Here is a 24,123-nt window from a genome sequence, read left to right on the forward strand (position 1 = left end):
ACTCAGCCGTAAAATGAAATAAAACTTCTTCCGTCAAATTACGTTGCTAACGTATTAAAATTTTGACGAGCCCATAAAATCTTATCCATCCATCCACCCAAAACTTCGTTGAAAAGTGGTGGCGAAAAATCTTTACCCGAAAAACCCAATTATGCTCATTTGGAAAGCCTCAATTTCAAAATAATCATTTTCGTTTTCTTTTTTTAATCATCGAAATTTATGAAAGGCCAAGTTTTTGTCAACCCCTTGCTTCACTTTGTTAAAGCTCACAAAGAACGGCCTTTTCCATATATATAAAAACTGCCTATGCCCCTCAAAATGTTCCTCGCGGACATCCTTCCCATATACATCTCCTGCTTGCATGTCCTCCCTGTCCCAAGGGTGGGTACCCTGGGGCGCATTCACTACAATACGTAAGAGAAGTTATATTTCTGTCGAAGCGCCCGTATCAATGCATTGCACTGAGATAGAATTATGTTCTCAGACGAATACCCTTTTTAATGTAAATAATAAAGCTAATGTGGATGTAGAGCAATTTCATTTATCAATATCTATTTAATGATAATCCAGTACCCTTTTTTTAGACATGATCCATTTGCAAACGAATATGCGAGATCAGATTCAATTTGTCACCCCGAATACGTTCGTTCCACAGGTAGATGTGATGCGATGCGATTTCGACGGAAAATAATACAATTGCGTCCAGTCACACCGCCGTATCGTTCAAAATCGAACGCATCATGCCCTACCACCTAACATGTCCCGCCCTACACCCTTCGACCCTTATCCCCTCCATCCCCCTTTGACCCTGTACTCTCACTCCTTCAACCCCTCATCCCGTTCACCCTCTGTCGCGCTAAAGCAATTACTGCTGCGATCGAGGACACAGAACAGTTCTCTCTGAAACTCGCCGTAAATGGCGGTCCTCTCTTTCTCTCTCCATCCCTCCCCATCTCCGAACCTCCAAACCCTCCCCAATCTTCCCCTATTTCACTCCAAAACTCACGCACGCACACGCCACACCCATAGCAGAAGGACCCTTAAAAGCGCCACGAAGCCGTATGGTGGTGGCTTAATTCCCCACTCCACTTCCCGACGCACAGAAACGATCGGGCGCTCGCACGCATATGCAGAAGGCACGTCCTCCTTCAACACTTCCCCTTCCTTTCCACCGCTTTCACACCGCTCTCGACCGTAGGGGAAAAATATTGAATTGGTTACTTCTTTCACTTAATTCTGTGAGTGCGATCTTCAGTCTAATGGAGAAACGGACGGTTCGGGTTAAAATCTTTGCCGACCTTTACGTCGCGTCAAGGAAGTCAAGGAAAGTGGCCACCACGTTTTATGCTTTTGTCATGGGGTTCGAGTGAAGTTATAAGGTCGGCGGAGGGTGCAAGTACCCGCGATGTACCGCGGCCCATTCATCCTTTGATGCGAGTCGAGCGTCGTGCGCCTTTGGAAAATATAAAATTTCAAAGACACGAGAGAAAAAAATGGATACACATTTGTCGGAAAATTTAACTGACCAACACTTTAAATTTATAGGTTCCATAGGTTCTGATGACGGCTAGACCTGTGCTTGTAAAAACAATGATAATTGCCCTTGGTAGGGTCACTCATGCCAGTTAGGTTGAAGGGCAGAAGCCAGATTAAAGGTAGTCCACACAGCGTCTGTTCCTCAGTAAGTCGGCTACTAAGGTCTCCGACCCCAGTAGGGGGGCCATTGAGTGATGGTGTCACGTTAAAAGCACTATTGAGGAAGGCAACGGGAAACCACCTCAATTATTACTCCCAAGACTTTTATGATAGAGAGTATTGAGAAAATGAGTCCAGGCAACATCAAGATTCAACCCTCTGGGCCGTGTGTCGTGCTCGGGAGCGGGTGAGGCAAGGCTTACGCGGTCGTCTTCACACGAAATCCGCGCAAAGCGGAAGACAAGTAAAGGAAGAGGGAAAAACACGTTAGAATAGGAGGTAATTGCGGATTAATCCGAAAGGAGATATTTAAAAATTGATAGCGGATTGAAACGGGCGAAGGGGGCAAAGAGAGAAATGGGAGTGTGGTAGAGGATTATACGTAGTTTAGGAAAAAGGCGTGACCACAGAGAAAATAGTATATTTCTGCAAGAGACATGCTTAAATTATGACAAGCACCAGGTTCAAATAGCAAAATAGAAGTAGGTAAACGTAGAAATGCCTGGAGACTCATAGATACGACGCATATTCGAAAAGTGCCGTTCGATGATTTTATATATATATATATATATATATACATATATATATATATATATATATATATATATATATATATATATATATATATATATATGCTTTCGTAGACGTAACACGGAAGTGCCGAATAGTACAATACACAGTAACACACAATATAGAAACACAAAAAAAGAAGAACACTCACACGTATTTTCTTGATATTTCGACGGAAACAATCCGTCTTCATCTGAAGATATAGAAGTAATTATCAAGAAAATACGTGTGAGTGTTCTTCTTTTTTTGTTTTTCTACATTGTGTGTTACTATATATATATATATATATATATATATATATATATATATATATATATATATATATATATTATAGCCGGCCTGTATTTATATATACCGGGTACCGGGTAGTCCAGTGGGTAGAGCGTTGGACTGCTGACCAGAGGGTCCCGGGTTCGATTCTGTGGGCACCTGAAGCTCCACCCAAGCTGTATGATTTTTTGGGTACCAGATCTTCCTGGGAAACCATAACCGGCACAGGGAAAGGATTTAGCACCCTTACCGTGATGTGTGAATTTCACACGCCGTATAGGGCTTAGTATTTGGCGAACTCTACCATCACCTATCTACCTAACCGACCTTCGGGTTGATTACTGTGTTTATGGTATTTTTATATACATACCGTAAATATATCGTTATATAAGGTATTGCTGACGGTTTCAGTTTCCTATAAAGTTAATTCGTCTTCCTGCATAATCACTGTTCACTTCTAAACACTTTTTGTAACGCTATACATGTACCAGCTCCTTCAATCCCACAGCATGGAAGTTTGCCGCCTGGGAATAGAACCAGTTTAGATCCAGTCTTGAGTTCTTCGTTTTCAAACGGATACCCACCAAGCCACTGTTTCAAGTGCAAAAAGAGGACATAGTCCCCATTGGCAAGGTCGGGACCGGGAATAGCAGTTGAAATACCGTCGTCCAGTCAATATTCTTTGTTCTGTGCGTTGGTCGGTAAGCATTTCTGGTACCCACCTTCCATGCAATTTGTGATATTCGAGCTTTTGCGTGACAATTGTGAAATACTGGCGCATTCAACAATTGTAACTTGATCAGCTGGAACACCAATCGACAATTATCGTTCAGATTGCAGTTCTTGGTTCACTTGTACGATTTAATTGGTCTGGATACTGGGCATGCCACTCCGTCATGCATATTTGTACGGCCATTTTTCAAGTATTGACACCATTTTCTAAACTTTCCTTCACTAATTACTGTAGATCTAACAAATAGTCACCACTACTGATGAATTAGAGCAGCTGATGATCAATTTGCACACAAAAATAGACTCGTAGCACGCACTTCGTAACTGGCCGGAGTAACGATTTTCGCGGGCATTATTATCTACATTCACCGACGAGAAAATGACATACGAATCAAAACAATAACTTCAATGGCCTCGGAAACAGTCAATAGATGGCGCTGCATGCGTACCATTTTTTCAGATCCGCCAATATTTAAATATAAAAAACGGCCCTTCCTTTTCGAATATGCCTCGTATATTTGTTGAATTATACTATGGTTATAATCAAATTAAGAAACAGTGACATCGTTTCGAGCATTTTAACGAAAGTGATGCGGAATCAGATTATAATGTATTGCTAACGAAGGGGAACTTTAGATTTAAAAGAATAAAACAGGGAGGACGCTTTAGAAAATGGAATTTAGAAGAACTAATCGGGACGAAAAGGAAAGAGTCCCGGGAAGCACAAGGGAAAAATTGACTTACAATAGGGGACAGTAGACGAAAGGATGGGATGCAAACAAGGAAAATCACAAGTCAAAAACGAATATATATGAACAGTTAATATGAAAGGACAGGGAAATCATAATTACCGGAGGGAGGATTCGGAGGAAATAAGGGAAGGATGGAAGAATTCAAGCACAGATCTATTTAGAGGATAGTAAAAATAATTAGATGATGAATAAATGTGGGAAACCAATAAGTCAAAATAAATATGGTGAAAGACGTAGTGTGAGGCAATGGATAGTTTGTAAAGGGAGGTAGAAATTAATACACTATATAGGAAGATGGGGACACTATCAGGATGTTAGAAGGGAAAATACGTGTGCACTACAGAATAGACGTATATTGAGTTATCTTGGGACGAGGCATGCTTGATTGCAGGATAGATACGATTATGAGATAGATAGGATATTAAGGAAATTGTAATCAAACAAGGTCATTGGCATAGAAAAAGCATTACCCTGAGGAACTACTTCGGTGCTCAGGAAAACTTGGAAGGAAAAGTTTTTAAGCTCTGATTTTTAGCATTAATGAGGGAGGAATTTAAACAGAAGACTTTTCCAAATCAGTTAAAGTTGTCATCCCAAAAAAGTTAAAAGCGGCTGCATATGAGAAATTTAGAGCAATAAATTTGATTTCACATTTGATTTCAGCCAAGGTGTTACTTAAGATTACCAATAAGAAGTTAAATAGGAGGGCAAATGAAGTACTTAAGAGCATGATCAGTCTGATTTCAGGAAGGGGAGATGTACACGTGATTCAGTAATAAGGCCACTAAAAGAGAGAAACATAGAGTACAATCAGGATGTCTTTATTTCATTGATTTAGAGAAGGCTTTCAATAAAGTAATTTTAGTGCAGTTAATTAATGCACGTATTACAGAAAATTTGAGTAGATTGGTGAGATATGCGATTAATGTGTAGCCTGTACATATCTCAGATTTCTCAGATGTGCCTAGCTAATGGAGAGTCTGAATGAGCAGGGTTAAGAGGGTTAGAAGAGGGATGTCCATTATCGCACTTATGCTTTGCGACGTATTAGTGGAGGAAACGGTGTGAGAGGCATGGGGAAAACTGGAGAGAAATAAAAGTCGGAGAATAATTATAAAAATATATATGATCACTCAGGTTTACATATGATCAAGTTTAAGTTAGGCAGATAGCCAAAGGTTTCCAACCATTATAAATGGCTGAACACATTATAAAATCATATTGATTGGTATTTGATGAGAATCAATATAAATAAAAGAAGTCATGACGTTTTTGGGAAAGAGGAAGGCTGAGTTAAACGTTAAAAAATGTGCTGCTAATGTAAATAAAAGACTCATTAAAAATTTAATATGGAGCGTGTTTTTTTTACGGCGCGGAAGCATGATCTTTGAAGCAAGATGATAGGGATAGCTTGGAGTCTTTTGAGATGTGGTTGTGAAGAAGGATGGGAAAAGTAAAATGTACGGGAAGGAGAACAATCAAAGACTTTTTTAGGTATGGTGGGGGAGGAGAGAAAGTCTTCGGGAGAAATCCAATGCAGACAGTTAAGGTGGTCGTAGAGTATTTTGACTGGAAAGGGTGTGTTGAATACTGTGATAAAGGAAAGAAAATAGGCAATTAAGGCAGGGGAAAGAAGAGAGTATGCATGTTGGACTGAATAAACGATATGATGGACGCGGAATTGAATAACAGCTTAATCATACGTGAAGTGCCAGGTTGTGCCTGGTTAGCCGAGGCTAAGAAATGTATCGTTGTTCAGTCTGTCTCCTTCCAAAACCTTTTAAGCGGTAGACTACCTGATAATAATTCAGGGATATGGGAGAAATTGTTTCACCCATTTAGTGAATAATTCCTCAGGCTAAGTAATTTGCGAAGAAGATAAGAGTTGAGAGAATCCCCATTACCATGTAAGCGCGATGGAGGATCATCATAGTATCTATCCACCGAACTCTACCCATCATCACCTCATAGCACTCACGAAGGGAACTAATCATCACATCACCCTTAAAAAAATAGCCATCTATCCCTAGGAGAGAAATCCGGACTCTGATCGAAAACTGATACACATAGCACCGTTAATGCTGTGCAAAATTTGGCAGCTCTACCTGACTCTTCACGAAGGGGAAACGCTCACATATTCGTTCAAAAGGCAAACTAGGTCAATTAATTTACTATAAGATCCGTCCTGGATTCTTTACGGTGTTACGGTGTTAACTTTCAAATTAAAGCGAACGGGTTATATACGGGTACTCTTTCACGAGAGTCCTTGCTAGCTGGACTCTATAATTTAACCCTGTGTTCCAGTGTACCGTAGTGCGTATATCCCCGCCCTCATAGGCCGTCTCTCGCGAAATTCGTTCGCCCAGTACCACATGAATGGCCCCGAAACATTGTCTCTCTCTCTCCCTCTTACTCTCCCACCCCCATTCCCTAATGTCCCCCTCCGCGTTCCCCCCTCCACCGCTCCTCTTGACAGCGCACACCCACCCTTCCACCGCAGTTTTGCTTCCACGTCGGAGACACCGTTGCTGCAGCAAGCAAAAAATCCTCGTTAATGTCGAGATGGGCGGCGGGTAAAAAACATTGTGATGCGAGGGAGTGGAGGGTGAGCACGTGGGAGGGGAGTCGGGAGGGAAAGGGGGTTAGAGAGAGAGAGAGCAAAGGGCGGGGGTGTGGGCGGAGGAACGATTGAAATTACAGCAAACTCGACAAGCCAGCTTAAGCGCTCAGCTTTTAAGAGGATTAGCAACGCTTTCCGAGCCGCCGTTCAACTGGTTTGCAGGAGCCGTCACACCAATCCACAACCGACGAACCCACCTCTTGCACCACCCCAGCCCCTGTAGTGCCCTTTTCTCCCCTCCTCCCGCGCGCAAACCCATCCCCGATACCACCACTCCAATTGGCGAGGGAGGGGGGAACTTTCCTCGTCAACATTTTGTTCACTTGCCCTCGACGCAACGCCCTCAAGTTGTAGCGGTGGTTTCCATTAGCGAGAACAGGATGATACAGGGAATATAGGGCTCTCCTCGGGTGTGGCACCGCGTTCATTCCACCGGTCCCTCGGGCCGAGATGCCATCTCTCCGAGATGCCATCGTTCCGACCTCAAGAGGAGGAGGAGGATCCCACGTCGGCTCGCCTCGGGAGTGAAGAGTGCGTGTCCGCTCCGACATACCGCGTCCCTCGAATGGAAAGTCAAACCCTGGGATCCTGTTTTTACGTGGAGCAAGACGAAAGCGGACCGCTTCTCACCCTTTTTCCGCCCTTCTTATACGGTCGCATTTTTTTTCTCTCCTAAACTGATAACAAGATTGCCGCATTAGTACTGTGCTTTTTTAGTTACTTTTAGAATCACTTTAGCAGAGGAGAAAGGGACTGGAAATCCCTAAAGGAAAATCTGACGACTGATGAAGAGTTGGACGGGAAAAAATTCGAGTTCGAAGAAGGCAGAAGGCAAGTAAAGCGTGTTTCACGAAATTGGAACCTCTAAAAGTTTTCATTATGTCTCGCTTTCACAACATCACGCCTGACTCTTCACTTTTCGCTCTAAAAGTTTCTCCTCACTTTTGAGAGTACAAAAAAATAGATCAGGCGTTTAGTCATGAGTTATTATTCAGAATGGTTCATTTGTACTTATGATTAATGGCTTTAAGCCTTTGAAGTATAGGGTTGCGTGACGGATGATTTGATAGTTGATGACTTGAATAGGAATGTCAAAAAATTGCAGACTTTTCATAGTTACCTCATTAACGATAAGGTTGCCATGGCAGGAGAACACTTTGATAGACCTAGTACATCCAGACTTGATGTTTTAATGTCCTCCCCCTTGGCGTTTTTAGGATGAACGATTTGGAGACACGTGTTTTCCTCCACTCTTCATCTTTTCCTTAATTTTAGCCTAGACTAATGATGCTATGCGACCAAAATGACCACGGCAGTGGTGCGCATCCAAATATTATTACGAAGTAAAAGTATGAACGCACAAAATGTTTACAGTAAAACTCCTTTTTCAGCAATTACCATTCATATAGCGATTCTTTTAGAAGATTTAGGGGTGCAACTACCTTGTACACAATATTTTAGAATGCGTCAGACTGCACATGGGAAACGATAGCACAACCTTTGGTCAACTGACTCTAAGTAGAGATTCTGAAAGTTCAACTGCCAATTATATTTAACATTTCAATGATAGACGATGAAAAGAATAGACGATCACAAGACTGAAGAAATTAAATCATTGAGCTCAAAAATCAAAAATACCAAATGAATCACCCGACCGGTTGTCTCTTCAAACTTTCTTCTAACTCGAGCATATTCGGAAACTTTTTGACCCCTTAAAACAACGTAATCCCTCCCTCTGAAGACCTGTTGAATTTAATTCAACAAGGGTTATCGATTGATGGCGGTGTGTCTCGTTGAAAGATACATCGTATTTATGCATTTTTTTATTTGCACTAGTGTTCCGGCTTAGGGTATAGGTACGTAGACACCATTGTACTTGGAAACCGTAATTAACATTGAACAAAAAATCCGCAAACCCTATAATATTTAATAAAGTAACACATTCTACAGCTCTGCAGAATTTTCCCCTCTCTCAATTCCATCCAAAATGACTGTTCTCTTCCTCCCTCTACCCCCCCTATCCAACATTTTCCCCAGTAAAACGGTCTTCAGAATTTCATTACCTCTTAGTACCTCTTTCATCCACTTACCTTCCTCCTTCGAATTTCTCCCAACAAAATTTTCTCTTCCTCTACCACACCCTCTTCTTAATCGTTAGTTTTCACCTCAGTACATTTTATTCTCTCCTTTCTTCTTCGCATCCACATTTTGACAGCCTCCATTTTACACTTATCATCCTGCCTCAACGAATAAGTTTCTGAGCAATGAAAAATTTGGCACCACTCCGGAGTTTTCGTTAGTCTTATATTTTACCTTTTTATTTGAAGGCAGCTGTCAACAGCTCCCTCCATATCGTTAAAGTTTCCCTACCAAAGACAATTCTTTTCTTTTACGCCCCTATTCCATCCTCCTCCGAGACACTTCCTGGATAGCTGAATTGTTTCACCTGCTCTAGTTTATGCCCCTAAACTTAAATGTTTATTTTAGCCTTACTACACGTATTTCTTGATAAACCTTTTATCTTTGTTTCCTTATGATTTATTCTCCCTTCTTATTGATCACAATGATCCTTTAATGCACAAAGTATTAATTTATACCCTTTGGCTGCCTGAATAACTTAAGTCTAACCATCTACAAAACTAACTTAATTGAAAAATTCCACGCCTCCTCTCACTCCTTCTAATGCCTCGTTTTCAATTTCTTCTGCGTATGTAGATAAAAATGCTGGCGATAATGGGCATACTCGTGCTACACCCCTACCGAGCACAGCCTATCCCGACTCTCCTTTTGCTCTCCGTACCTTTGGCATCTGAGATATTTTCGGACAGCATCATCGACCTGGATAATAGTTTCCAGATACGCAACACACAGTTGGATATATTAATGTAGTTTATCAACCCAACTTGTCATTTCCGGGAGGAATTTTATTTGTTTAATTGGCGAAAATGTGAAGTGATTTATGAATTTGATCAGACGCTCGAGTTATGTGTTAGGCAGTTTTGCTTCATGGCCCCGCCTCGGCGATGGATGCATGTCATGAAGATGCGTATTTGATGGAATCGACTGTGCGTAAACATTACTGCCATTTTCGGGGTACTAAAGTATATCCAATAAATACCGCTGATGCATACTGATTAAAGCACTCTTTCGACTCCCTTCCATGTGGAATGTGTCGGGATAGCTGAAATTTTTACCCTTAATAAGAGAAGAAGGGCTATGCAATCAACTTCAGTTTAGTAGAATGCCATCTGGGTCACAAAAATTAGTCTCTTTGAATAGAGCATGCAACGTTTCAATCAAATCTCACGAGTATCATATCAGTTGTTCAGAGAACAAACGCTGAGGAGCCCCAGGGTTCGTGGGTTTGCCGTCGACCACCGGGATGTGATTAGAACACCTGAAGAGGGGGGGGGTCAAGGACATCCGGATTCTCTTTACCCTTCCGAGAGGATTTAGCTCTGGTTCGAGAGGGGCTCAGCATAGGTGCTCTCCTGAATTTCAAAAGCGAATAAAATACGCCCGCCCGAATTTGAGGAACGCGGCATTTCGCCTCCAAAACTAATACCTCCCGGCCCGTGGGGAAACTTGAAGGTTCCGGGTGGAGGCTTAAGGAAGTTTAACCCGGAATCCTCTGAGCGGTCGAAGGGGATTCTGGAGCAGCCTTCGGTAATGAGCCTTCGATTTCAAATTTACGAACCTCAAATCCTCCGCCCCCAAAAATTGCGATTTTTTTCTTAATTAAAAGGAGTTCTACTCTTATTCCCTGAATCGATGCAATTGGAACCCCACGATAATGGAATTTTCGCGGCCGAGGAAAAAGAAAAACATTTCCCTGGCAAACTAAGTTATGAATAAAATTCGCTCATGGGTTTTCGTGGTCACTCCTGCGTGGGATCAAGGGACTCATCCAATTTCACGTCAGATATGCGAGGCTTAAAGCTTGCCGGCTGTCAAGCCAAGCTGGGAGGAGAGGGCTCGTAGGTATGACCGTGGAGACGTCAGGACAAGGCACTTCGCTAAGGACCTCATGGGACCACGCATGTTTGTTGCCACAGAACCATAATTGGGTTTCAGGGCCTCTGACGGCTGGGGAATCGCGCCATGGATATTTGAGTTGAGGATCGGTAAAATTGAAGAAAATAAATACATCAGAGCTTGGACTGAAACCTGCGGGCTTCCAGATCAGTATGAGGGCACACCATGCACCAGGCAGACGGAAAAGGTATGTAAACCATATCTGGTTTTCATTCGTAAAGAGTTTGAACGCAGGAGATCAGGATAGTGCGGTGGCTAACGTACTGACTTCCCAAACAGAGGGCTCGGGTCCGAATCTCGGCCGTGGCAGATATTTTCAGTGGTACCCCGATCCCGACTTGATGTGTTTTGTGGAGGACACTTGAGGGAGTACGCCGTCCGTCGGATGGGACGTTAAGCTGCGTGCCCCTTGGCACCTTTCGTTAAGATTAGGCTTATGCCTATGCCGGGTTTCTCTCCACCCTTCATCCTTTCCTGTCCATCCCTCATATCGCAAATGACCTTAGCTGTCGGTTTCCTCCCATACAATACTACTACTACTGCGTCCGAACGGAGAAGCGATCTGTAGAGAAAAACGGGTATTCCTACTATCGTTCAGGAAAAAGGGCACGAACTACGATTAGGGTGAGCTTTGTTCAATTGAAAAATATATCCGATTTTTCACCCTACAAGCTGAGGAAATGTTTCCAGCATAATTTAATAAAATTACTCTCGCAATAATCTCCAGCACGTGCAGAATGCTAAAGGCTTTTAAATTCATAAATTATTGCCATTTATGTTGAGATATTGTGAAAATATTATTTCGTCCATTATCAGCCGTGTGAACCAGCTCAGAGAAAGGGATTATAATCCTGTTCTGATTAGTGTCGTTAATTGACCAAGGATTTGAAATTAAGATAAGTATTTTAAAAATTCTTCGAAAAACACCCAGAGTGATTTGCAACTGAAAACAAATTGTTACGTGAAACTAAGTAATTTAAACAAAATTTTGTATGTACGACACATATTTTCCCATCAAAGGCGGGTGACTGACCAAAGTTTGCTCCCCTCTGCCGAGTTATCATTTCCTATTTAGCTTAGAGCATACGGATTATAAAGGCAGGATACAAAATAATGACCACAGGAATTGTGAGTAAAAACCCAGCTTCGCCATTAGCCAAGCTTAACGGTCGGTGGAATCATTACCAGTCCAATTCCAGATTACTACCAGACCAGAAGGGCGCGTTGCACCTTAATCTTGATTCGAATAACGGATGACTGGAAAGCGGAATACTCACTAATATAACATCATTGATCCTGAGAATCTCATCCTCAGCTGGATTTTTCGACAGGGTATTTGCTTCCCAGCTTCCAACTAGGGCTTTGTAGCAATATTCATTTAAACGCGTAATAGTAAATCACCAGAATTAACTGAGTGATGAATAGGTTCCATGAATGTCCTTTTCCTCATTCTTCTTTCTCCACTTGTCATGCCCCGCTTGAAATACTAAGTAATAGTTCTGAAATAATAATCTTCCGGGTTTTTAAACAATTTAATAGCTGTAAGATTTGTAAGGGGCCTAAATCCGAACTCGGAAATTCAATTTTCGAAGAGGTCCAACAGGATGTGTAATTTAGATCATACGGCGAACAATTCTAGAGTAAGGAGCCATTTTTGTTTAAACTTGAAAACTTAAGCTTCACTATTTGGAATCATGGCCAATTGTTTCTGTAAAAAGGTGTAGTTATCCGCCGCTCGAGATGTAAAACAAAACTTTAGTATCCATAGGAAGTTCCAAAATACATGGTTCTATTTTTAAATGATTACATTTTGAAAGTAACGATTGCTCGAATTATCTTATTATTTTCACTTCTTTCTTTGCACATGGGTTTCATTAGTCTATTGATATTTCTGTAACAAAATTACATTGATGGAAAATGAGATTCTGAACACCAATGGAGTGACTGTCCGCGCCTCGAATGCCTCGCTCCCTTACAGCAGAGCCGTGAGGAACGCGTTTAGACCCCTCTATTGAAAGGTTTTTTGTACATTAGTAGCTGGGGAGTCATTCGCAATAGAACAGTTGGGTTCCGGGTCTCTTTACAGAACGTCAATCCATGTTGTTACATGTACCGCCTCCGATTCTCTCTCTCTCTGGTCGATCTTATCCACTGCCTTATCAGAATTTTTCTCCCTAAACAGATTGTAAGTTAGGACATCATCCTGTTTATTTTTTCCATTATTTTGCTAATTAAATTACAGTTGAACTTATCTTGCGAGCGAGTAGATTATTTTCGGCATAAGTTTACAGTGTAATCATTTATGCAAACAATTATTATTTTTGGAAACTCTCTCATGAAAAATTTCAATTTCTTTTTAATGAAATTATCGTGATTGTCGATTTTTTTTCAAATACAATAGGTATTACTATTATAAGTACATGATCAAATAACTCTCGTCTTTCCGGTAGCTAACATAATTATGTATTTGCTTGATTTATTGGTGTGTTGGTCAGCCTTTACAGTTCCATCCTTCCATGATACCATCTACTCGTACGAAAGAATGTTCACATATCTTAAAATGTGTCCCATCAATTTGTCCTTTCTTATCGGTTCAATTTTCTACGATTTCCTTCTCTCCCCAACTCCCGTCATTTTCTTCTCAATTGTTATATTTTCAGCCCATCCAATTTTCATCATTTTCTTCCAGCGTCACATCTCGAAAGTCCTTCGACTAATCCCCTAATTTTCATGTTGCCCCTCTATACAAAAGGGGACCCCGCACCACGTCTGCACAAAAGGGCACTCCACACAAGAGTCTTGATTGTGTTCTATATCAACCTTACGCTGATGCTGGTTGAAACAAACAACTTTCTCTTTTTACTAAAAGCTACTTTCGCCAGATTTATCCTCGCAATCACATCTTTATCGCATCATCCATTTCATATATATATATATATTCATACTTTCTATGCAAGTAAATTTCTGTACGTTCTCTGAGTATTCGGCACCGTATATCATTTTGTTGGTTGCCTTTTTACTTTTGATTCATGTAGTCAATTATAAAAAAGTATCTTTAAGTTGAATCCTTAACTCAACTATGATATAACTCGGAAATTTTTTGTAATAATTTTGAAGTAACAATAGATATTCGTCCAGAGGTACTTGGGTTATTTGGTATATAGTAAATTATACTTTGATCCTGAGTGAAAATAGGTTTATACCTGGTGTAATGTGGATTCAGACACCATCTTTGACAAGCAATCTATTGGATACCATTTAATAGAACACCGTGAGTAGAAATTATCTGGAGAAGCAGAGCTGTGTTTACACAGAAACCTTTTGGACCGTTATCATACGGTAATGAAATCTATCACTGAATATAGTTTGAAATAGTTGACGGTCAATATAATTTTGCGATTGATGTATTTGAATCATCAGTAAATACAGTTTGTAGATCTTTCACATAATTTTTGAGCAATATATGAGAATCGATTCATCTTTCATTGTAAAAACGCGTTTGAATGGGCGTTTAGCTCACCCAAAGGGCACATAGTGTTGATCTTGAGTTGGAAGTATTAGTATTGAGAAGGATTACCACAAAAAACCTCCACTAGCAGGCTAATTAATAAGGAAGACATGTTGTGCTGGACGTGGGCGACTGAACATTCGGTCGACAGCAATCCATCTTAGCAAAAAACTGGGATATCTATCCACTGCTCCAAGCAGTCCACGCAATGTTGAATGCCCTAATGGAAGTCAAATGGTTGCTAAAATTCGTAAAGAATAATATGTCGCCGTTAAAATTTCACTCAATTACATTAAACACGCGATATGGCAGTACATATGTGATTAAATATTGACACACGTGTAATATGCCGAATTACAACTTTAGTAGCTGTGGTGAATTGCTTGTATTTTTCACATGAATGATTCCCTTAACGAGTAATGACTTGGGGAGAACCATCTCTCGAGACCCAAAAATATCCGGCAACATCATTAACATTGTTTGCTAGAGAATATACTTTCAACTAAATGCCTGCTGCGAAACTTGAAAATACGATGCTAAGTTGGAGAAGTGATTTACGCTGATTTTTTACATAAAAGTTTACTTTTGAAGAAAGTTTACAACAGGTTTCTAAGATTCAAAAGTACTTCTAACAGTCGTACGAAATGCACGGATAATCTAGCCGAAAATAATTCGTGGCTGCCGAAAGATAACACAAGTCTCTTGAATCAGATGAACGGTGGCATGAAGTAAATATACTTCACACAAAGTCGAAGCAAATTTTATCGACTTTACGGGTCGAACATGATTCCCAGTTAAATATTCATAGGCCGTGACGAGCTCTCTCTCCAATGAAAGAAATATTGTTGAAATTTGGGGATTTCCTCGAGAGTTGATAACACGTTTCGATGTATGTATCTTTTAGGGCAATGCTTGTGTAATGACAAAAAGTATGCGATTACCTTAAATCAAAGATAAAATGTTCCAATCTTATTGAGTCCATTTCAAAGAATCATAAAAATAGAACACCTCAAGATAAATACTTTAATTTTTTGCTATGAAAAAACTCCGCCAGGAAAAAACAACGCACGACCTGGGTTTCAATGAATCATCAACAAAGAACTAAAGATGATGATCGTCCGTTGAAATGATTATGATCGTCGTAAATTTGGTTTTGTTTTTAGGTACTGTAGCAAAATTTCTTGAAAATAAATTATTAACATCATATTTACCAAAAGAGTCAATTTTATTAATTTGCTAAATACTCTATTTGGGTAGTCCAAATCCAAATTCTAATTTACTATTTTCAAATTGACATTCGAAAAAAATGGAACACAAAAATGTGGAGAGGAGATGCGTGAGTTATAAATAGATGCAAAGGCAAAATTTTACCTCCTTAAATGAAATGAATTAATTAATTGTATTGTATTTCCGGACAAATAAACTACACCGATTAAACTTGGTTAATAGCCACAAGAAACGCCGACAGGAGCCCTTGGTCCTCCGCTCTCACGTTATGGGAAGGCAATAAGAGTATCGCTTTAATTCAGGGGTTCACTCGTGCTTCAACCACAAACTACCTAAATTGATTGCCTATCCGCTAAAATTTTTGCCAGTCAACGGAGCTATTCATTCAGCATTACAAGAGCGCCCGGCATCAAGTGAACCGCGGCGGCCAGGAAAGCAATTTCATTTTGCTTACCATTTTTACGTTCTTCCACGGTGATAATAATTAATGGATACAGTTAATTGAGATTAAAAAAATTCATACATAAATATATCTATATATACAGCTGCATCTCCCGGGGGTAGAATTTTATCGGCCCAGGGGAATAAACGTAGGGGAGTAATTTTTTTTGGGATCATCCATCGCGACGCCACCGTATCGGGAGGGCTTCGTGAAAACAAATCGGTTTCCTTTGGAAAGGAAACAAATGAGGAAACGCTGTCCGTTGTGCAAACTCCCAACGAGTCCGTTATCTTTCTACGGATCGCCACTTAGGGGAGATTTATATATGACCGCCAACTGTGCGGATTGCTCAAGAAAGGGAAGAATGACAGTTCACTTTACTGCACATAACAGTCTCCCTATTTTTCAGGTAACTTTTCCAGCGTGATCAAATGCTAGCGCTAGAGCCTTTTACGTCTTTCTTCATGATCATTAACGGGCATCCCAGATTTTTGTTGAATTTCAACTTAATTTTGAAGGGATATACATTATCAATAAGCTGCAATGTGTTACCGCTTGATAAAATGTGGTGCAGTACAGCTATATGTTAAACTTTGTGTTAACAATTTTATGCATTAAAACTATTGGGGAATTGTTCGTTTGTGCATCATGTGCTAGAAATCATTGGGCAAAAACCAAGAGTACATGTGAATTTAATGAAAACGAGATAGCCGAGACCGTAAACTTGATTGTCGGCTATCTTGTTTTCATTGATTCAGGACCTGTAGGTACGTTCATTTTATATTTACACATGTGAATACTTTATATAATGCTTATCTCTCAACAAGTATTCTTGGTGAAATTTTAGCCAGGTTACCTACATCAATCGTCCATTTATTAATTTGCAATTGGTACTTTTAATACTGCTAGAAATCACATTTTTAAAGGCTCTTCCTGATTATGTGGTGTCCCTTTATAGCAGCGTGGTGTATATTACTTATCGTTTCCTTTCACCTTTTCACTAAATGTGTATCTCAACGCTGTGAATGTGGTGTAGCGGATCTTGAAGGGATTTTATCCCATGTCGTCCTAGTTTCCTTAGTTATGTGACGTGTTGCTTTCAGCACGAGAAACGTCTTTCGTTCATAACTGTCGAGGGATACGACGATTATAGACACAAAGAGCTCTCTCGAAAAGATCTCATTGACGTATAAGTCGGCCCACCATGTGTAAACCTTAGCAGGAAGTTGACAGTGAAATTATGTTATTTTTTATCCCTAAGATTGGTATAACAAAGCGATATGTATCACAACCGGCAAAAACCCATTTTTCACTAAATGCCTTTATTTCTTTGTGTTTTTGAACAAGAGAAATTTTCACGATTTTTCGTTTCAAAATATGTATGAACTTTTATGGATGTTTTCAAATTTAAAAAATCGGTTGAAAACGAAATGACGTGTCACTAAAGAGCAAGTACCGAGAGAGAGCGTGCGCTGGAAGGCCTGGGTGCGTTTAGCTTTGCTTCTTTCATGATTGCGAATTTAGCGTAGGAAATGAGTCAATAAGAACAATATTTCAGTCCCTCGGACAACTTTTCCCATTTTGTTTGAGGGGGAAATTTTCTGATATGATTCGGGATTTCTAGTATAACTCACATAAGGCAGTTTTTTGGCAGCCCCATTTAAACCTCTTTAAAATATCAATGGTGATTTTAATTTTTTGGTGAAATATGTTGAAAGCAATCAAACGACATCCATTTGCCACTCGGGAATGACACGAGTGTATTGCGGTTTCCTCTCATTAATATCGAGTTTTTCATTTCCACTTTTAAATTAACAGAGAAAGTAGAGTGAGCTACATTTTGACTTCGTACGCAGTCGATAGCCTTTGGTCGCATTAAAACTCGGAAAATAAATAATCATAGTCTTTACCTTTTTTTGTTTTTTTTTCAGATGTAAAACAGTGTCCACTATCGACATGATAAAACGTATAAATAGAAAATATTCCTCAAATAAAAATTATTTCGATAATGTAAACAAACTTGAACACATTTCAGCAAATTTATCCTCGAGTTAATGTTCCCGACGCTGATCTTTGGAATACGGATAACGAGGATATTGAGTTTCACAACAAAAATATGGCATTTCATCATGAACTCCCTCCTCCACTCTTGTCTCGGATATTAAACAGCCAAACGAATGTTTTATATGAAACAAATCAAGTAAGCCTGACGTCCATCATGCATTCTCATTTGAAAACCCTGAGTATTAAACAAAACTAAAATGAAATAACGGTTGACAAAGTCTCATATGTTATTTTCCTCTCGGATATCCTATTGTACCTTACATGCACCTTACATATATGGTTTGACTTGAAAGCCTGAGTCTGACAAACAGTCTGTTGCTATTGTTAGAGGTGATTGCTGAACCCGAGACAGCTGCATTATTTGCACCATTTTGGATAAGTGGGCAATTTTGGTAGTTGGTAGGACTTGTGGGGGGCGGAATGGGATGATTTGACCATTGGAATTTGTCTGCTCTTAACGAAGTTGTCCACAGTATCACGCCGGATTGTACTTGTCGAGAATTGAACTTTGAAGTGTCCTTTCTCCATTTCGCATCCAATTAAGGATTAGAATACCATTTTTTTAAATCACAATAGCAGGAAAATGAACCCAGAGCATCTGATTGGCATTCAGCGCACCAGACGCGTACAAGATGATCACGTTGTGCTTGATTTAGAAACAAAAATGGAATGAACGAAACCTGAATTTATGAAATTATAATAAACATCTACGGAAATGAGCTGCAAAGTTCATCACTTCATCCACATGGTGAAAACGACCAAACGAGACAGCAAAAACGACAAAAAGGAGAGGAAAAAATATAATTAATAATTAAAATTGGAGGTCTCACCGAAAAATTTAGCGTGCCACATGAATAGTGTCTAAGTACCAATGGGACAATCAAATCGTCTAAAATAAATTCTTTAATACACACCATTATCGGTAGCTAAGTTTTCTTTCTACGTGTAACAGGATTACAGAATTGGATCAAAACAATGTGTAGAGGTATGTATGCATTGTGATGTGCTCATTTACAAATATGAAGCTTGATACGAGGGTCATCCGGAAAGTAGTACCCGTTCGTGCCGCATGAAGTGCTGCCGACGCGAGTAGCCGCTGGACGAGGTCAGATAGCTTCAGTGGCTTGTCTGCCTTCTCTGAGCCAAGTTGCGTGACGCTAGCATTGCCTGTGTTGTTTCTGTGATTGTTTACAATGTTTAAAAAAATTGAGAACGCCGCCAGTTGTGAAGTGAGGGCAGTGATTAAATTCCTCAATGCAAGAAACGTTCGCCCATGTGATATTCATCGCCAATTAAAGGAGGTGTATGGAGACAATGTAATGGACTAGTCGTCTGTTCGGCGGTGGTGTCGCAACTTCAACATGGGGAGGGGGAACACACACGACGATGAGCGTTCGGGGAGACCGTCTGTCATTACAGACCAACTGGTGAGCTCAGTTGACGAATTCGTGAGGAACGATCGGCGCGTCACAATTGATGACATCTGTGAGCATTTTCCCAATGTTTCTCGAACAATTGTTCATGAAATTGTTAAACACCATCTGCATTATGCAAAAATTTGTGCAAGATGGGTCCCTCGCGTATCTCAATGAGCTGGCGGCGAAGGACTATGCAGCAGGAATACAGAAACTTGTCACACGTTATGACAAATGCCTTAATTTGCTTGGAGATTATGTTGAGAAGTAGTTTAAAGTATCCTCTTTCAAATAAAATTTTTTATGTTTGTTAATATTTACTTTTGTCTTTTTATTTCACGAACGGGTACTACTTTCCGGATGACCCTCGTATATTTTGGAGGAAGCCTTCCTGCCATGCAATTGTTTGGTTGCATGAAAATGTCTTTTACTTCACGGGAGTACAAGTATATGACAGGTGTATGATGAAAAAATATGAAAAATTTAAAATTAACAAAACCATATTATTAACTTGAAGTTTGAATAGTTATATACAAAATTAAATTGAATTAGGACATTTTGAGGGCAGCTTTCAAACATTTGTTTACACAGCGGCACACTACGCACCGGATAATGAATTATTTTTACACCCGTCTCAAAGAAAGTCAATATTTTTTCAACGACTCGCGGTTCATCTCTCAGAGAAAAAACAAGCATTTTCGACATACCCTCACTGTTGTATGCGGAAGATAAAAGGCACGAGCCGTAGCGCACTGGAACAAATATCGAGAGAAAATGTGTGAGCGATCGACTCTGACGTCGACCGCATCAGACGGGCACAATTGAACTCAGCATACCTCGATTGAAGAGATCCTACCGCGGGCCGACGCACCACCCCGACCGGCCGCTTACTCCTCTTGTGACCCTGTTTGACCAGGTGCGGAGGTGAGGAGACACCCAGTGAGCCTTCACCTTCCGCCGGCGGGGACTTCCACAGCACACGCTGCCGCGTCTAACTCTCCGGGATTCGATCGGACTCCAAGCTCTACGTCATCCTCCGGCGGGAGTCTACCACGGATCCGCGGGCGACCAACACCATGCCTCTTCCCCACCTCACGGGCCCCCGTTCCCCTCGAAAGGGACGAAACAACGCTCTCCCTCCCTCACTCTCCCTCACCTCTCGCTTCGGCGGCGGGAGTTTTCGCCGGACCGTCGGGACGAGGAAACGGGAAGACAGGCGTCGAAGCGGCAGTGACGAGATCGTAGTGTAAGTCCCTCCTCCTCCCGTCTTCGCGGGAGGGGATTTTAAGGTAGGGGACGAGGGGGAATCCGAATGGGAAAGGAAGAGACGATGCGCCCGAGGAGGTGGTGGTGTCGGCACTCCCGCGGAGTGGAGGGCTAGAACGACCCTGGGCGGAGAATCACAACGTGCGTAGTACGTGGGTTCGCGCTGTTGAATGGGCGAGGGTGCGCCCGCGCTTTGCGGGGAGGAGGGAGAAAAAGGGCTCTTGGGATGGATGGAGGGTGAGAGGAGCGAGAGATGGAGAGAGTCTGAGAGAGGTGGGAGGGTGGGGGCGTGGAGAGGAGGAAGGAATAAACAAGGAGAATACGGAGGAGGAGTTGGTAGATTGATGGTGGTGGGGGAGGAAAAAAAGGCGATGAGAAGAGACGGGGAGAGCGAGAGAGTGAGAGGGATTTGGAGAGAGAGAGAGGCAGGCGGGGCGGTCTTATTTCGACCACCGCTCGTGAGTTACTGTGGGAGATCGGCGAAATTCCTCTCCTCCCTAGCTCTCCTGCGCCAAGTTGGCGAGGAGAAGGGGAGGGAACGAAGGGGGGAAGGAGAGGGTTTAGAGAGAGAGGGAGGTGGGAACGGGTGAAGGAGGAGGGGAGTGCAGTAGGATGAGGACGGGGACTCCGTGCCCCACTCCTCCTTTCCACGATATAGTGGCGCCCCCTCGGAAAAACCTCCCGGCGCTTAACGCCCACGCATTCGGCCTACGCAACCCTCCTCCCCTCTCCCCCTCTCGCCTCATTCCCCCCTCTACCCCTCTTTTCTCCTCTCTAACCCTCCTACCCCGCTCCCCACCTCCGTCCAACCCGTCCACCTCACCTCCCTCGTCCCTCTTTCTCTCCCTCGTATCTGCCGCCTGCCACGTATGCGTCTCCAGCACTCACCCTCTCGCCAATGGATGTCGAAGCCGTCCTTTTCCTCTCCATTATATTCTCTCGCTCGTCCTCTCCCCCCCTTTATCCCTCTCTCTCTTTTTTAAACCAGTGAGAATAATCGGCCGTTGTGAATCAAAGCAGGGAATTTATATCCCCGTTAGCATCGAAACGAAAATAGTTGCCGCTTGACGTTGATGACGAGGGCGATAATGAAATAGGGATTTGTTTAACTCTCTTATCCGTTTCGTAAAAGCAAACAACCTTAAGCCCCTATTTAAAGAATAAGAACTGGGGAGACAAGTCGAGGTAAATGTTGACTTTGTACGCCTAATTCAAGCTAAAATTGTAGATGTGGATGAAGATGACTTTTCGGGCCCATTTTGTACCAGCGAACAACATTCCGTTAGTTTCTTCTCATACATTCTTGTAGAGTGACCGGACTATCATAACCAGGTATTGAATGATTAGGCGAAGTAAAATCTCACATCAGCAACTATAAATGAAATTAAATATTCATTGTAATTCTCAAATAACCCTTTTACCATGAATATAAGAGTGATTGTGAGACCCTTGATGAAGGTTTCAATGAAACGAGCATCGATATGAAAGAAAATGTGCTGGAAATAATTAGCTCTCGAAAACCTTTGTAACTTGAAAATTTCAAAAATCAAGATGAATTTTGAAAAGAACGAAATTTTATTTAAAAAATATATAATATCCATTTTAAAAACTTCACATTTTAAATCATTCATCGGTAAGGACAGGGTGCGCCCATTTAGTTCGATTTGAAATATTTTGCAATAAATAACAATTAATGTTTCATTTCAGGTCATAATTATACGTCCTGATGCATGCTAATACTGATTCGACTGGGAATAGTATAAAATTCCTTGATTTTACCCGAAAAAAATTTATAAATTAAAAAATAATATCTGAGTAAAGTATGGAAATACCTCTGTCAAATTGAAAATCTATGCTTGGAAAATTTCCTGTGCAAATTAATGGGGAACATGTCCACTAAAAACATCTCCATCGCATTATTTCTTCTAATGTAACATTTTTATCATTCAGCTCGCTTAAAATAATTTACTGTCGAAACGAGTGATAAAATTTTAATTTCTGAAAGGAATTTCCCGGTATTTACGACTTTTCCTCAATAAAATAAAAAATATTTCCCTCAATTCCAGCGAGTCATCATAAAAATATCATCAGACCAAAGTTCATTAAGGAAACAGTGATGTCTTATACATCTTCTGGATATTGTTCATGTTATCAAAGTTTCATACCTCTAATATCCCTCTGAAGGAAGCAAAAATTTTAAGAAAGACTCAATTTCATTTTTATGGGAAAAATCATTGTTGTAGAATTAAATGGAGTCAAACCCTTCTTGTATTGTTCCGTTCGGAGCTCTTGTCCTAGTTTAACTTAATTTTAGGTGTTTCATTTTGAAGTACTTTATAAAATAAGGATAATTTTTGGGAATCTCTACGTGCATTTTCCTATATAAGACTAGGGACTGGAGGTTAAGGAATTAAATACTTTAAATAATCCTCTCAATTTTTAACCATTGGCGCTGAATTATCTGAGCTTTACAACCGTACCGCATTTGGAATTTTACTCTCTTGAAGAGAGGTAGGAATGTGATGGAATGAACACATCTCAGTTGTTTCCCAAATAAGTCTTTTAGGCTTGGTGCCCAGTAGCTCATCATCTCGATATACGCTAATGTGCTCAAACTAATAATTGCTTTGATCTAACAGAGGGAATAAATAGGATCAAGTATTAATATATGCCATAAAATTTAAAAACTTGTTAATTCATTAGGTACAGCTCAACTTATCACTTCGCTACTCACATAGGTTGATGATTTGGAAACATAAGGTCCCAAAGAACGGCCATAAAAATTTAAACTAACACAAAATTCCTCTTTCTCCGTTTTAATTTCAACCTCTCGATCTTCATGTCAAGTTTCATTATTGGATTTCACCGCAACAAGGGTGACAGACGGAAACACAAGAGTAATCTATTACTCAAGAGTGTCGAGAAACTGTCTAGGTATCGACCTTGATAAGCTGGCGTACAAAAGAAATCGATATCGGCCTGCGGCATGACTGCAACACATAGTATCGCATCATCATTTGTCGTCAATGATGAGACCGCATCCATCCGTGGCTCACACCGGGACGGCTGCCTGAGATCCCCTCGGATCTCTCTTTTTTTCCTGCCGATGAACCGCTCTAAATTTCGACGGAGGGCGGAAGCGATCGCGTCGAGGGCGCGCGAGGAGGAACGATGATGCCCGCAAGCTTGTTAGCATTCAGGACAAGGGAGCGAGTGCTAAGTGCCCGGCCAACGAACCGTCTTTAACAAGCCTAGCGAACGCTGAAGCAGCACGCACCAGAGCAGGCACAGTCGAAGGGCTGCGAATCCCGGATAGTTGGGAATCCTCATTAAAAGTTGCAATTCGGATGAGATTCCAGGTCGGGTAAATCAAAGGGAAAGTCCCCTCATATTTTTTAAATTTCTTCCACGCCGCGAAAGAGTCGACAGGAGTCATCCCTGTGGTTGATGTCCTAAGGGCTGACCAGCGTGAACTCGAAACGGGTGTCCGGAAATGATTTGGCCAATGTGATGCGCGGGGCGTAAAT

General features: G+C 41.1%; 1 long non-coding RNA gene across 1 annotated transcript in view; it reads right to left on the reverse strand.

Moving 5' to 3' along the window:
• LOC139700914 (uncharacterized) overlaps positions 1-21,040 on the reverse strand; it is a 107,033-nt gene extending 85,993 nt beyond the window's left edge. Inside the window, exon 1 of the long non-coding RNA XR_011703904.1 lies at positions 20,167-21,040. This is a non-coding gene — a long non-coding RNA (uncharacterized lncRNA). The remainder of the gene's footprint in view (positions 1-20,166) is intronic.
• Positions 21,041-24,123: the final 3,083 nt, after the last annotated feature.

This window comes from Hetaerina americana, unplaced genomic scaffold (assembly GCF_022747635.1).
Source record: "Hetaerina americana unplaced genomic scaffold, ioHetAmer1.1.p SCAF_1, whole genome shotgun sequence".
NCBI classification, from domain to species: domain Eukaryota; kingdom Metazoa; phylum Arthropoda; class Insecta; order Odonata; family Calopterygidae; genus Hetaerina; species Hetaerina americana.